Source organism: Cydia amplana, chromosome 16 (genome assembly GCF_948474715.1).
Source record: "Cydia amplana chromosome 16, ilCydAmpl1.1, whole genome shotgun sequence".
Lineage (NCBI taxonomy): Eukaryota > Metazoa > Arthropoda > Insecta > Lepidoptera > Tortricidae > Cydia > Cydia amplana.
Genome location: NC_086084.1, coordinates 12,510,133 through 12,526,001, shown reverse-complemented (window position 1 = coordinate 12,526,001; position 15,869 = coordinate 12,510,133). Strand labels below are relative to the sequence as shown.

Here is a 15,869-nt window from a genome sequence, read left to right as displayed (position 1 = left end):
ATAACACGTTGAACAAAATAATATTTTAACCAAAAACCATTAAGTAATAGGATATCTAAAGGTGGATATTAAAGCAACAAAAGCTTCCAAAGTTCTCCCGAAAGTTCAAAGCTCTCAAAAGTTCGCCTTTGTACTGCCTATCCTGTGCGATATTTAATATGTTTTGTACAATAAAGAGTTTATACACACAAAATATAATATGTCACAATTTCAATGGGTGACAAGGGCAGACTGATAATAGCGACATGAAACAAAACAAGAAGTATAAAGGCTTGACATAATGTACAAAAGGGTCGCGTGCCAGCCAGCCGCCATGAGTAAGAAAAACCGGAGTCTGCCTCGCTCATGAAGGGTTCCGTACCATTACGCAACAAATTGCAAAAAAATCACGTTTGTTGTATGGGAGACCCACTTAAATATATATTTCATTCTGTTTTTAGTATTTGTTGTTATAGCGGCAACAGAAATATACCTACTTACCTAGTCTGTCAAGCCGGGTATCCCAGTAGCAATGTAAAGGAAATTAAAGTATGGTAAAGTATGGAAACGATCAAAAAGCAGCAATGTACATCGAACAACGATGAAATGTAAACAAAACAGTTCCACAGATAAGATATAAATAACACGCGATTTTCGAACAATTCAAACGTAGTATTGCTAACCCGTAATTTTCCAAATGTGCCGTTTTTATACTGACAAGATTTGCTTAATCAAGTATACATCATCTGAGAAAATTGCAACTGCCTAGCTATCACGCTTCATGAGATACAGCCTGGTGACAGACAGACGGACAGCGCAGCGAAGTCTTAGTAATAGGGTCCCGTTTTTACCCTTTGGGTACGGAACCCTAAAGATAATACATATTTCTCAAACATTTCCCTCGCTAAATCCTTCAAAAAAGTTTCAAGCTAATTCTCGTTGAGTTCTTTGAACGAATATGGGCAGTAATGATAAAAGTTGCGTCCTAAACCAATACAAACTTTTTGTACAGATTAAGCCAATTCAAACTTTATCTTTTTGGTCGTCATCGCCTCTTAATGCCTTTAGAAAAGTAGTAATTTAAAAAAAAGGACGACTGTCAGTACCATTATAGAGACAAGAGTGCTCACTCCATACATCAGTTAGACTATTAATTTCAGTGTCTACATCTAGCATCGAGTAGCGGAACTATCAGTACTGCTACATCTATTGTCAAGTAGCAGAACTGATAGTCCCGCTACTCGATGCTAGATGCTAATAGTCTTTTTGGTACTAAAACTGATGTATGAAGTGAGCAATCTATGTATTTTTTTCTCTATGGTACCACTTACTTTACTCTTTGCTGTACGTCTAGTGTACAGGGTAGCCCAAAAATTCGTTGACAATGTTTTTTCTAATTATTTTATTAAGTACTTACGTAACACGTACAAAATAATTTAAAAATTAAAACTACACGGAACGGACGCCTGCTCGCGCTTGCGCCACCTAGCGGCCATATCTGTCGTAAAAAAACGCGTTTTGTTCATAGAATTAATATGACTAGAACAACTGTCAATCTTCAAAAGTGCGACCAAAAATGAAATGCAAGTGTGTGCGTAAATTGTCTATGTGAGATCGAAAATAGTGATGTCATGTTACAACATATTAATAATTTGTCGATGTTTGATTGCTTTATCGACTACTTTTTCAAATGTGTTATTTTAAACGTTAAAATTCTACGACATTATGACGTATAAATAACACTTGCACTGCGTGTACTATCAAAATCGTTGCAGACTTATCTTAATGTAACTCTTACTGTGTTGGAAAGTGAAGTTTAAATTTACCGCTAAACATGAGCACCTTCAAAAAGGTATAACAATCGTTATTATTTGAAGTCGGTTATAAAAGCTAATATCTTAATGATGTCTTGTGAAGAAATAATTACATAGCTATTAATATACCGACAAGTTATCGATACTGTCATATGAACATTTTGTCAAGCCCTATCGTAAAGTAACAGGTTATGTTTTTACACAAAATATTTTAAATTATAGACTAATATGATAAAATATTAGCACACAAGGGAAGAAAAACTTATAATGAACTTTATAAACCGGCTTCTTACACTTTTTACGCTGTTAATTTGACAAAATATCGTTATGAAAATTTCGCTAGGAATATCATAAATCCTCTGAAATTAGTGTTTGCTTGGATTATTTGGCACTGTAACACTGAAATCCGGCACACTACAAGACACAATCTTCACTGAATTACTTTATTTAATACTTTTCGTCCTAATCCGTGTATATTTTTCAATTTGAAAATTACTGTGATACGCTCTTGGTCGTCCGCGGCCGTCGTCAAAGTCAAAAGTGGTCACGTTTTCTCATTGGTAGTCTGACTCTTTCGCACTCATGGTATGTTCATATACGTGATGGCTTCCCTTTCGCACACTTCAGCTGTCTGTCAAGCGCGAGCGCGAAAATGACAAGTCTGTGGTTTTGTTAGAGAGTGAAGCTTGCTCAACGAAATGCCGCAGCTTCTCCAATGATATTTTTTCCCATTGTTTAGTAAGTGTTGCTTTTAGAGCGTTTACACTTTTGTGTTTAGTAGCACAGGCCCTTGTCTCTAAGATTGACCACAAACTAAAATCCATTAGATTTAGATCGATAGTGTAAATAAATAGCGTTTCGTACGTACCCCAATATATCTCTGGTTGTAGATTTAAGTACCTATAGTAATACGTAAATATGACCAATAGAAAATAAGAAATAATATCTGGGAGACCGAGCTTTGCTCGGAAAACATAACAACTCAAGTATGCGCGTTTTCCCAGAGATAAGACCTAGCTAGATCGATGTTTCGCCCCCGAAAACCCTTATAGCAAACATCGAAAACGTTAGAGCCGTTTCTGAGGTCCCCGGAATATATAAGTACATATATGTATAAATAAATATACAAGAATAAGGTAGTATGTATACCTTTAAACGAGCAATTCTTGTATAAGATAATATAAGTGGCCGTATTCAATTGCTTGTATCAGCGATAACTTCATATGTATAAAATAGGCAAACCATCGAATAAATTGTGCATTACTATACCTACACTCGTCTATTGACTCTAAACCTCTATACTACCCTTTTACCCGGCTCCGCCTCAGCGAATAGTATAATCTTATATTTATAATATTATAGTCGTCTCGTCATAACTGTTACGTTGACAAATACAATAGGACCCCAGGGGCCCGTTTCTCAAAAGCTAATATAAGCTTTTGGAAGTCCCTTTATAACAAAAGCTGCCAAAAAGTGACATCCGCTTGAATTACAAGTTACAATTAAGCTTTTGAGAAACGGACGGCATCTTGTGAGCGTTCATTAATTACCGTTACCTGCCTGCGACATGCATTAATTCAACTGCAATTTAATTAACTCAATTAAAAGCCCTATATTAGATAAATGATAACTCTTATTACATAATGGCAGCGAAATTATTGTACCTATGCGAATTATAAATATATATGTGCTAATGTTAGGTATGTACATCCCGAGTTTTAATATATTATGATTTAGAAAATGTAGGTACATTTGAACTCTTATAATTTTACGCTGTTTTCAAAGATCATCACTCCACAAAACATTGGAAAAAGTATTAGTCTCGTAACGTAAAATAAATGTTAAAGTAATTTTAATAATGGGCTTTTTCTTGTTACAAGATGAAATACCCTTGAGGCCAACATACAACGGTTGTAAGATTTCCAAGAAATCGCCGAAAATGTTTGCTAATTTATTCAAATTTTATTTTCACACCACCTATTCGGAAAAGAGCTTTTTCTTCCCTGCTAGGAGGGATCAAAGTGGCAGTTTTCCTCCATGATAGGAGGGATCAAAGTAACACTTTTCTGTTCTAGCACACTATTTTAACATTTTTTTGCACATTATTTTTTTAGCTTAAATAATCTGTTTAAGCATCAGATTGTGTCAACACTACGATTTTTTTATTTTCCTCATAGTTGATGTGAAAAGCAGTATGTGTCACACGGTAATGAAAATTATTTCGTCTTGGGCGTTAACACTTGAATCCCTCATTACGCTCTGGATTCTACTTTAGACGGAAATATATCATTTTGATCCCTTGTAACACAAACTACTATTAAAGAAAGTTTCAAGATCTAACCTACTTGTCTGAGATATTGTGAAATTATGATAAACTAGTATGTTACAAATATATAAGAAAAATAATACATAGAAAAGATTTTGTTTTATTTGAAAAGTACTTGTGTTTTGAGCCTCCGATTGAGAATGTTGGATATTTCTACATTACTAATTTAAAAAGGATGGTAATAAAATATTTACAGTACATATGGTGCTACTTTACCGCCCCAGGGCGGGATTAAGGGCAATACGTGCGTATGTCAAAAATTTTAAGGGCCATATGTTGTACTGTAAAACGTTGTGCAATACACGTGCGAAAAGGTAATTCGCAACTCGTGTCGATTAAAAACACTCCCTTCGGTCTTGTTTCAATTTATCGCCACTCGTTCCGGATTTCCTACTTTTCGCACTTGTATTATCATAATGACTGATTTTCATGAGATGGATTTGTAGGTCATTGATAATTATTAGAAAGCAAAATAGTAAAAACCAGACAAGTGCGAGCGTTCCGTACTTATTAATATTTTTTTCTACTCCAGCACTTAAATGTGTCAATTAAATGACTGACAGTGATATCTAAAGCAATGTCATTTGAATGATTTGTCTATAGGCTCATAAGATGACTGCTAGCAGTCATCTTATGAGTATAATACAACTGCTTTATTTTTTTTAAAGATACAAGTTCCGATCATCTTGATTGAAAGAGGTATGTTTTCATTTACAATAATAACTCTTTTTTTTTTTAATAATAACTCAATTTTTTTTAAATAATAACTCTTTTTTTTTAATAATAACTCTTTTTTTTTGCTGCAGCTGTCATAGAAAAAGCAATATATGCAACAGCTCATAATTGGTTCTTAAAATTCTCGGGTCTTTTTTTACAAAACTCGACTACGTCTCGTTTTGTAACTTCGACCCTTGAATTTTAAGAACCCTTATTATATCACTGTTGCATAAACTACTAATTGTTTATAGCGGCAACAGAAATACTATCACGGTTCATGAGATACAGCCTGGTGACAGACAGACAGACAGATAGACAGAGGAGTCTTACCTACCGTTTTTACGCTTTGTGTACGGAACCCTAAAAATAAAACGTTATAAAAGTACGTTACTCAAATTCTATCTGGTTACGCTAATTGCCAGTTCAATATTTTGTAAGATAGGTAATAAAAAAGGGCGATAATTGTAACTTCTCTAAAAACCTATTTTTTTACAATATATTAAAATGTTTTAATACTAAGGCTGTATTTTCAATATTTTAGGGTTGCTTATGTAAGCTTTGTGTTACCAATATACAATAAAAATTATAGAATGAGATATTAAAGACAACAACGCCTGGAGCTGGGGTGTTTAACCTTTTGGACGCCAATGACCGATATATCCGCACCGTAGGTTCAACGCCAAAGACCGATTAATCGGTCACAGACCACAGAGCAACATAGACCTACGTGCATATGCATAAAGTTCAATTTCAGATTTGACACTTCGGTGTTCGGTGACGTGGCGTCAGCATGACAGCTTTTGTGTTTGACACGGCGTCGAAAAGGTTAATATATAAGCACTAGTTAATACGGAATAAATTAGTCTAAGCCTGAAGAAAGGACGCCTAACACCAGGAATTTCACACACTGAACCGCCTGTTCCTGTCTCTATTGCACGCGCGTAAATATATCGCTGTCCCGCTCGCACAGTGTCATTGATCGAAAGTCGTCGTGGAAAGCGTCCTTTCTTTGCCAGCAATGGGGTTGGCAACTGTCAAAGGTTTGCATAGATGGCGCCATCATAGCTCGCCCCCTTTTCTATGACATTTGGCTTAAAGGGCTGGCATCCAGGGCATTAAAAAAAAATTGACACAATTCTAGGGATTGACAGGGCAAGCTATGATGGCGCCATCTGCTAAATACTTCGGCCAACTCCATTGTAACTTTACTCATCCTGCCGCTGTACCTAAACCACAGGGCGGACACGCCATACATCAAAAATGATTTGCGTTTATATGTGTGCGCGGCACGTCTGTACACGCGTCATTGAGTTTCTGACGGAATCCTGACATGCTCTCAGTAGAGCGACTTACGCACACATTCATGTCGCGGCCTGTCGCGGGCGAGGTAATCCGAATCGGGGCGGGGTGGTGCGTGTATGTTCTGTATAATAATACTATTACTTATTCTGTGCCTAAACGTTAGTCAGATTCTATATACCTTTGTTTAAACCAGTCGTTAAAATTAACAAGGCGGCAACCTGTTGTCACCGTTTATCTGATGTCAGAGGTCGCTGCTAACGATGGCCGCCGTTGACAGCGCTGTCAGCGACGCTGACACGACACGGGCGACCTTTGAAGGTCACTCGTGGAAGTCGCGGACGGTCAATAACAACTTGCGGTAAACAAAACGACTTGATGACGACTCAGGATCAGTTTTTGGGAGAATCACTACATAATATAAAACAAAGTCTCTTCCCGCTGTCTGTCCCTATGTATGCTTAGATCTTTAAAACTACGCAACGGATTTAGATGAGGATTTTTTTTACAGATAGAGTGATTCAGGAGGAATGTTTATGTATAATTTGTTAACCCGTGCGAAGCCGGGGCGGGTCGCTAGTAAAATATATAAATGCGACGTGGCTTGGGCTGTCCCTCACCACACCCACGGAATAAGTAATAGTATTCCACACCACTCGATGGACTACACTACACCAACACAGCTAGACGTGGCTAGACATAGGAATGCCATTTATTACATTAATATATCATAGCATAATATATTATATATACCTAAGTATTACAGGCTTCAAACCTCGGCTCGTAGCAATGAGTTTTTCGGAATTTATGTACGAAATATCATTTGATATTACCCATTTGATTCAAGAGGAAGGTTTATGTATAATTTGTTAACCCGTGCGAAGCCGGGGCGGGTCGCTAGTAAGTATTATAGGATGGTTTACCTATCTATTAGGAAATTAAATACTTTTATTTTTATTCCGTTTTGTACAGTACCTATATATAGATGCCTACCGTCTCCAATTCTCGTCAATTGCTCAAAGTTTAGGTAACTCAAGTATTTTACGCCTTGGGGCTAATTATAGTTGTTATGAGAATATGATATATACACTTTGGTCATAAATAATTTCAAACTGTTTTGTGAAGTCGATTATTTTTCTATTAAAGGTTATTAGTTGTGTTTTTAACCGACTTCAATTTCATAGAAGGAGGAGGTTCTGTATTCGGGTTAGGCTATATTTTTTTTTATGTACGTTCACCGATTACTCCGACATCCGTGGTCCGATTTGAGTAATTCTTTTTTTGTTTGAAAGGAGCTACCTCCAAGTTGGTCCCATATTAATTTGGTTCTGTTCTGATGATGGGATCCATGAGGAATTGAGGGAACTCCTCAATTTTTAAAGGCACATGCATAGTGATTTGGGTGTTTTCTTAAGCAACTCGAGCATTTTCTCCCGAAAACCACCAATTTGATGAAGTAGACCTGATGATGATGATTGTTTTGATGATAATGGTGATGATTTTTTTAAATGTAGTATGTTCAGCGATTAATCCGGCACCTGTGATCCGATTTGAGTAATTCTTTTTTTGTTTGGAAGAAGTTACCTCCAAGGTGTTTCCGTATTATTTTTGGTTCTGATCTGATGATGGAATCCATGAGGAATTGAGGGAACTCCTCAATTTTTAAAGGCACGTGTAAAGTGATTTCGGTGTTTCCTAAAGTAACTCGAGCATTTTCTTCGGAAAACCACCAATTTGATGTAGTGCGACTGTAGCCTTACCATGAGTTCGACACTACCCCTGATCAGTAGCCATATCACAAGTTTGGCATTGACATATTCGCTATTAACGTCTTCGTAACTTACTTTTTATGCATCTCGCTCGCACTAATATGCCAGTACGAGCGAGATGCAAAGAAAGTAAGTTACACACACGCTAGCGAATATATTAATGTCAAACTCGTGGTAAGCTGGTAGGTAAGGCTACTGATCGGGGGTTAGGGTTAGGGATTAAGGGGTCGGGGACTGGCGGTTGAAGGGCTGTTGCTTCAGGGTCGAGGGGTTCCTGGATCAGGGGTTGATGCGCTGTGAGGTTGAGTGATCGGGGGGGTTGAGGGATTGAGTCAGTGGCGGGGCGGAGGATGGATTTAGTGTAGTGATAGTGACAGGAATTATAATTTCCCAGACGGACTCGAGAAAATTCCTAATTACATATTTATTAAAGTAATAGGTACACGAATTTAATGTTAAACGTGATCTCGTTTTTCACTCATGCGTCGCGCTCTTAACAATGCGTTAAAACTAAAAATTGAAAAGTAAAAACTTTTTACAAAAAAAGAAAACCGACTTCAAAAAGGATGAAATAAAATATTATCCTTTTTGAAGTCTATGCGTTACCAACTGATATGTTTGAAGTCGGTGCCAAGCCAAGTAGTAACAATACCAGTCAAAAATAATCAGCTTTATGGCTATAAATCCCATTAGAACTGTACTAATAATAACTATTGTAAATGTGCAAGTAATTCTGTCTGCCTCTTTGTCGCCTTTTCATGGCTAAACAACTGAACTGCTTTAGGTGAAATTTGGCAAAAAGGTAAATTCCTTGAATTGTTTTATATTTTGAAATGTAGTCCTCTGGATAAGGGACGGGAAATAACTCAGTTCCAATCCCACACATTTGTAAGAAATGTTCTTTAAAAAATACGACGGCAAAAAAATGCATTGGATTTACACTATGTGCCGACAAACATGGTACGGACTGCGCCAAGAAGGTTTGATCGTGTGTTCTTAGGTACAGTCGACGTCAAAGATATGTTAACACTTTTGCACCTTACTCCTTTGTAATAAGGCGAAAAGTGTAAAGATATTTTTAACGTCAACTGTACCTACAGAAAGTACGTTCATTGTCGTCGTATAAGACAATCCAACGTACATCCTTATTGAATCGCACCAAATCGCAAATCATGGTATGCAACAAAATTTGGCTTGGCACCGACTTCAAACATATCAGTTGGTAACGCATAGACTTCAAAAAGGATAATATTTTATTTCATCCTTTTTAAAGTCGGTTTTTTTTTTTTTGTAAAAAGTTTTTATGTTTATTGTATTGTATTGTGTGTCATGAATAAATGATTTCCATTTCTATTTTATTTTTTGTTTTTGTAATCAACAAAGTTTACAAAGAAATACCTATCAAATATTTCTTATCTAAGACAAAAGGGGACGACTGGCTTGAAACCGTATTCCATAAAAACGTAGTCCCCCTTTTTCTCTCTGGATATTAATATTATTGAAAATATTTTTAAACAAGTTGATGTATTTTAATCATATCTATGCCCGACTGTTTGATCTTTTTCGATTTTTTAGGGTTCCGTACCTCAAAAGGAAAAAACGGAACCCTTATAGGATCACTCGTGCCGGATCTGTCTGTCTGTCCGATCCCCGAAACTACTGGGACTAAAATTTGAAAAAAAAAATACAGGTAATAGTTATTTACCTTTAGATGACAGGAAAACCTATTAGAAATGAGTAGTCAAGCGTGAGTCGGACTTAATTACTTATTTTTTGATCCGACCCCTACTGGGTTTTTAGACATTTCATTCATGTTCCCCATAAAAAAATACATTGTTAAAAATTGGGTAATGTATGGAACCCTTGGAACGCGAGTCCGGCTCGCACTTGACCGGGTGTTTTCATTATTATAAGAGTTAAGAGCATTTAATTTTTTTTATGAAACCTGTTTTTCGCTCCTAACTTTGATCTGATAATAGGTACTTAATTAAAAATACTTACGAAAAAATCAAACGTTCAGCTATGACTATAATACATAAAAATTCTGTGAAAATATTTTCCATAATGTCGATATCCAGGGAGGAAAATGAGGAACGTTCGTATGGAGAATCTATCATCCGTTTTTCTCTTAAGCAATGATTTATAACTCAAGATAGGTTATAGGCGTTCCAAAATTGAAGCGCTTAACTTGTGACAATTTGTCACAAGTTGCCTTTAGACGCGGCTGGACAAACGAGAAATGTGCACGTGCTAACGAGCTCCTGCACACCGAAAGAGCAAGAAACGACCTTATGTTTAACAACGAATGTGACAAAGATGGATGGAATGAGACAATTAATCAAAAATAACAGATTTCTTCGTAGGCACAGAAATAAATATGGAAGTATTTTTTGTGCTCCTCAAGTATGAGTATAACCTATCTATGGTTATATAATATCATTGCTCTTAAGTAGAAAGGTTTTCTTTCCATTTAGAGAAAAACCTGAATATTTTATAAGCAGTAGAACAAATTCTAAACACTGATTTGTTTTCTCTTGTAAAATCTGTTCGAATAGCTTCTTTTCTATTTAATCTCTCTGGCGTCTGGAATTTCTCTATAAGAACGTTCATGAGAAAAGACGTATTTTATCTCCTACTCGTTTATTAATGACTAAGCATATGTAAAGTAAAGTTTTTTATCTACCCACATATCATGAACCCTCTATGATGCCTTCAAAATCCGTAGGTAAATATTTAATAGCCAACATTAAGATAAACCGTTTTGTTACAGTAAATTTCTTATCTGTGAAAATGCTGTAATTGCTTCATTATAAGAGTCTGTGCGGAAAGAGAAGAGTCGTATATGGGATCCAATACATTCTACGACTCTTCTCTTTCCGAACAGACTATATCTACCTATATCAAAATCGATTTGGTAATGACATTCAAATTTTGAACATCTCTGAAAAAAAGTAATTCGTTTGACCTGTATTCTAATTCAGTGTCGATTCAACAAAATTCAACTCGTGTCGATTTAAAACACTCCCTTTGGTCGTGTTTTAATTTATCGCCACTCGTTTCGAATTTCCTCATTCCCGCACTTGTATCGTAAATAACTATTTTGATTCCCCTGAGGGTTGAGTTCGATTTTTCTCATCAGGGCCCGTACCATGAGTGCCAAATTGACATATACGCTATCGAGAACGTAATTTACTTTCTATACATCTCGTTCGCACTAATATGCGAGTACGAGCGAGATGTAGGTATAGAAAGTAAATTACGTTCTCGATGGCGTTTATGTCAGTGCCAAACTGATGGTAGCCGTACAGGACCCTACGTTTTAGAGCTCGAGTTGTAAACAAACTTGAAATGTTGATCACTTTGATCTCTCTTTTGGAGTGACAACGGCTTAATAACGGAATCCATAAGTTTGTACCCGAATCACTTTCTCAATTAACAAAGTCTGTCGGGAATCCAATAGTTAGAGCGGTTTTACATTGTCCGATCCGATTTTGGATGTCGGATACGACAAACAAGCAAAAAGTAAAACTGTCTTTTCATATATCTTAAACATTTTTTTTATTATAAACTAGCTGTACCTAATAGACGTCATATATTATAGAAAAAGTGCCGAAGCCCTCCAGTGGTAAAGGCGATTTTTTTTGGCTTTAGTATTAAATATGTATTATGACAACTATTTCAGTTTAAGTATAATGTAGGTATGTTTACAGTAGTGTAACTACCTATTTAAAAACACAAATCATTTTTTTTATCTTATCTTATACCTTTAAACGAGCAAATCTTGTATACTTATTTATTTATACGTAGGTATATATATTTTAAGGATCTCGGAAACGGCTCTAACGATTTCGATGAAATTTGCTATATGGGCGTTTTCGGGGGCGAAAAATCAATGTAGCTACGGTTTATCACTCGGAAAACGCGCATTTTTGAGTTTTTATATGTTTTACGAGCAAAGTTCGGTCTTCCAGATATTATATATTAAATATTTATTTATTATAAACTGTACCTAATAGACGTCATATGAAAAAGTGACGAAGCCCTCCTGATGATGATATCATGATGTTATTATGACACCTATTTCAGTTTTATAATGTTTGTTTATAGTAGTGTGACTATCTATTTAAAAACAAAAATCGAAATATTTTGTAAAAATAATTTGAATTGTTCCGAAAATAGCAATTTTTTTTTTAAGAAAGCGATAAACCATGACGTAACAGTGCTTGAAAATGGAGGCAGGCTCTCCAAAAACATGCCGCACGTATAGTTCGTTTTTTTTAGCATTAGAAAGAACTTGAAAGAAGATAAGCGATTTTGACATGTCTTTTAATTGAAAAACACTTTTTAAAAATCAATAACTATTACTTATGAAAGCAGAAGACTATAAAAGATCGTATTAGATTCATAATTGTTACATATTTACCGTAACTTATTTTTAAAATGTGTTTTTCAATTAAAAGACACATCAAGATTGTTTACCAAATTTCTAATGCTAAATAAAACGAAGTATAGTAAATAAAAAACCGGACAAATGCAAGTCGGACTCGCGCACCGAGGGTTCCGTACTTTTAAGTTGTTATAGCGGCAACAGAAATACATCATCTGTCATCATCTACCACGGTTCATGAGACACCGGTACAGAATAAATAATAGTACTAAGTACAGAAGACTCACTCTCTAACAAAACGCGTCTGTTACGATCAGCACAGATATGGCCGCTAGGTGGCGACAGCGCCACGCGCGGCTTATGAATGGCTTTCCCCAAAAGTAGGGCCCAACGGATGTACTTTTAGCTACCTATAGCAAAGCGACGAAATCGCGGAGTGAGACACGCCTGACACCGGTGACAGACAGACGGACGGACAGACAGACGGACAGACGAACAGAGGAATCTTAGTAATAGGGTTCTGTTTTTACCCTGTTGGGTACGGAACCCTAAAAATAAACATACGTGAGTTAAAGCATGGACCTAGAATATTACGGACGGACTGTCACCTAAGACAAACTGTGACACTGCAATGGCGGACGGTTTGAATGTGTGCGTCTAGACGAGTGTTACCATGTAACACAAATTCTCCCCTAATGGTGAAACAATTATTTTTAATATCGTCCTTGTTTTCAAATAAAAAAATTGGGACAGTTTTACGTTAGACAATAAAAAAGGTGTGTACGTATCTGATTTTATAGGTCTTGAAATTCGCAATATTGCACAATTACTTTGTGCAAACATAATTTTCAATTACCTAACGATATTTAGCATCGTAATGAAATCAGTTCGTCATGTTTTTTTTAATTTATACATTTAACTGGAAACATATCTGGTTTTCAACAAAAAAATTATAATACATAACAAACAAACGTTAACTATCAAACATGCATGTAAGCGTCTAATCTCCTTAGTATCGGGAAATTACCATACCGAGCTAGTTTGAAATGCACAATCAATAATTTAACCCAGCCATTCTCAAAGTGTGTTCCGCGGAACCCTAGGGTTCCGCGACACCCCTGCAGGGGTTCCGCAAGAATTTAGAATTATGCTTATTTAATAAAAAAATACACTTCTAAAAACTATTGTTTTATTGTAGGGTTGCATCAAGTATTTCGCTTTCCAAAAGGGTTCCGTCAAAAAAAAAGATTGAGAACCGCTGATTTAACCATTTACCTAAATGATCTCTTAATACATAATGATTTAATAAGAAGGGTATCAATGACCCTACTTTCGGGAAATTACCCTATTCATGTTACTGGTCACACTCCTGTTTTGCAGTTTGATAATTTATAAACAACAAATTATCGTGATTTTACGTACTAATTGATAAACTTAAGTATGAAAAGTTATTTCGTGACTTTTTTTCTTTCGATCGGTACAATTCTAGCAGGATTTAGCTACGCATGCCGGCATATTTTATATTTTTCTTCGACATGTTTACTTCAATGACGTTTCGATTCGTCTGACGGCAAACTGGTGGATGTGGGCTGTCAATGTGTATGTGTCACGCGTAAATACTATGAAACTGGTGGATGTTGGAATCACAGTTGTGTTGTAAGCGAAATTCTGTCCGTAATATTATAGGTCCATGAGTTAAAGCATAAAATACCTATGTACCTAAATGAGCACGAACAAATTTCGACTAACTTTTCTTGCAAATTCAGTGAAATTGATTGAAGCATATCTTCATATTTTAATGAATAACTTTGATGAAATGAAACGTCTAGCGAATACGAGTAGGTCATGCTAGGTAGTGAGGGTGTTAAGTGAAATGACCTTTTTTTGCTTGATTAAAGCATGAAACTTGGCACAGTTGTTCCTTATATCAAAATAAGCCGATTAAGATCGGTAGCCCGAGGGACCCCCCGCTTAAGCCCGAGAGGGGGGGGGCGTCAAGTAGCGCCCCGCCCGGCTTCATTCTAAAAATTCTAACAGGCCCCGCTTAGCTAATAGGTCATATTTGGTATCAATTTCGGATAAATAAATAACGTAGAATTCATTTCTGGTATAAAAAATTGCAATTTGTTGAAAAAAAAAATAAAAAAACACAAAAAATCTATTTTTTCAAGTGTAATTTTTGTTTTATATTTATTGTCAAAATTAAACTGCTTAGTTTTTCTACATACAAAAAATATGACAATAAAGCCTATTTAATGCAGATTTTAAAAACATAACTTTTACTAACCTTTATTAAAAGGAAATTGCATAAAAAAAACTTATATCGTCTCGCGCCGGTGAATATCTTTTTACCGATATCGGCATTGATATAGACAACATCCGAAGTGCACACTCTGGAGACCGATTAAATGTATTGTTTATTGTTGTAGATTCTATTATAAAGATAGAAAAGCGTACAATTTTTTTTAATGTGTCGTTCAGTGAAAAAGGGACCTTAAAAAAATTATCACAGCCAGCCTCGTGTTTGTATAGAAGCATACTCGTATTTAGTTAATGCCAACCACTCCATGGACTCCATGGTCCCTGTTCTCAATTAATAAGAAGTAAACTGTAAGTATTCTTTAATATACTTGCTTATTACATTATACCACATTTAAATTTTGCGTCTTGTGTATTAATACAGTTCCTTCCCCCGACACATGAATGGGTACATTTCGTCATTCACGTATATATGTCAGTTTCAACCATATTCTGGCCACAGCAGGGTTGTCAGAACAGTTTGGAAACAGTCGTCTGCTCCTTGCTTTCATTCCCAAGAAGACGGACTGAGCAAGTTTAAAGAGGAACTAAAGTCTGACCCCAAACATATAATCCTATCCTGATAAGGCTGCTTCTATTTCAGTAGTCGATTCATGTAAAGAATTATTTCGGGCATTTTTTAATTATTTAGCAACGGCTTTATCTGTAAGTATCACTTTACTTTGCTTTACAAGGTTATTTCACCTATCATCATATAAAGGTATAATAAAGTTTTGGCGAATGCTATTTATTTACTGCTATTGCTCCATCCTGTAGGAGCTTGAATCCTTGTATCGGCCAGGCTAAAAAGGGTCCATGCTTAGATCTCACTTTTATACACCTTATATTAAATGGGGAACCCGGGTTCAAATTCTAGAAGGCATTTATTTGTTTGTTTATCGTGAATACTTGTTCCTGAATTACCTATGGATGTTTTGAGTGTATGTATCAAATATATATGATATATATCACGTAGTACCCACATCACAAGTCTTATTGAGCTTACAGTATTACAAGGACGATCGAGAGAATGCTTGGAATACGAGTACGACTCCTGGTTTTTCAGGGCCCGATAGAAATAAATTAGAGTTTAATTTACCATGACGGTAAGCTTCACTTATAACCACTGATCTTTTAGTGAAACTCATTTCTTTACCACTAGGTAAATCATTTTGAGACACTGTGTTGACAAAACTTCGAAGAGTTAAAAGTCCTTATTTATGCCATCGCGAAATTGTGTAGAGAAACATGTCACAAGTAATTTTCCTCGTGAGATTTCG

At 35.9% G+C, this 15,869-nt stretch overlaps 1 protein-coding gene and 1 long non-coding RNA gene across 3 annotated transcripts in view; one reads left to right on the top strand and one right to left on the bottom strand.

Annotated features, from left to right (window-relative positions):
• LOC134655083 (adipokinetic hormone/corazonin-related peptide receptor variant I) overlaps positions 1-15,869 on the top strand; it is a 186,064-nt gene that overhangs the window by 60,666 nt on the left and 109,529 nt on the right. The window lies entirely within an intron of this gene.
• Positions 7,351-7,906, bottom strand: LOC134655233 (uncharacterized). Its single transcript, XR_010097420.1, has 2 exons — positions 7,720-7,906; positions 7,351-7,434 (listed from the first exon to the last, which is right to left on the bottom strand). It is a non-coding gene; the product is annotated as an uncharacterized LOC134655233 (long non-coding RNA).